The sequence below is a fragment of the Otolemur garnettii genome, unplaced genomic scaffold (assembly GCF_000181295.1).
Source record: "Otolemur garnettii isolate 467f Iridium unplaced genomic scaffold, OtoGar3 scaffold00052, whole genome shotgun sequence".
NCBI classification, from domain to species: Eukaryota; Metazoa; Chordata; class Mammalia; order Primates; family Galagidae; genus Otolemur; species Otolemur garnettii.
In genome coordinates, this window is record NW_003852447.1 from 9,303,383 (window position 1) to 9,304,323 (window position 941).

Below are 941 nucleotides of genomic sequence, written 5' to 3' on the forward strand. Positions count from 1 at the left end.
AGATACATTTTAAGAAAGGAAAACAAAAACTATTAAATTTTTAATACTCAAGCCATGTTTGACTTCTGCCATTGCAAGAAGTCCTCAACATCACTTGAATAAATTTTGTTAGTGGTATATATGGAATACAACAATTTTAATACAGTTTTTTACTTTTATTAAAATGTGTATAAATTTTTTGACACCATATGTGTGTGGGTATAAAGTTATACATGTAAAGGATATGTAAAACTCTAGTCAGTAAAAATGTTTGAAAACTAAGAATTAAGTATTATCATGATGTAAATATTTGCTGAGTGCTTGCTTTGGCAGCACATATACTAGAAATTGGAATGATACAGAGAAGATTAGCATGGCTCCTGAGCAAGGATGACACTCAATTTCGTGAAGCATTCCATGTTTTCAAGAAAAAAGTAAGAGAAAAATAAATATTATTTGCTGATATGTATTGATATAGACGCACAACTGTTTTGGCTAATGAATTGACACTTTTGCAAAATGGTGAAGTCAGATTAGAGATTTTAAAATTTTGAATGACAAGAGAAAAGACTCTGACAGCTTTGTTCAGCATGCTTTCTCCAGTATTTATGATAGTATGAATAAATGAATGAGTGGATGAATAAATAAATGACTCCGAGAAATCCCCTTTCATAATTAATGATTAATGTCTGTACTTAAGTATGGATAATGCTATCAGATTTTTATTTTTTGGTGTACAGATGTGCCTCAACTTGCAATAGGGTTATGTCCAATACACCCATTGCAAATTGAAAACATTTTAAGTCGAAAATACATTAAATAGATATAACCTGCCAAACATCAAAGCTTAGATTAGCCCACCTTCAATGTGCTCGGAACACTTTAGTCTAAAAGAGGTCAAAATCATCTAGCATAAAACCTATGTTGCAATAAAGTATTGAATTCATCATGTAATTTTTCGA

At 30.4% G+C, this 941-nt stretch overlaps 1 non-coding gene across 1 annotated transcript; it reads left to right on the top strand.

Annotated features, from left to right (window-relative positions):
* The first annotated feature begins 296 nt into the window (after positions 1 to 296).
* LOC111726050 lies at positions 297 to 404 on the top strand. Its single transcript, XR_002773943.1, has one exon. It is a non-coding gene; the product is annotated as a U6 spliceosomal RNA (small nuclear RNA).
* The last annotated feature ends 537 nt before the right edge of the window (positions 405 to 941 follow it).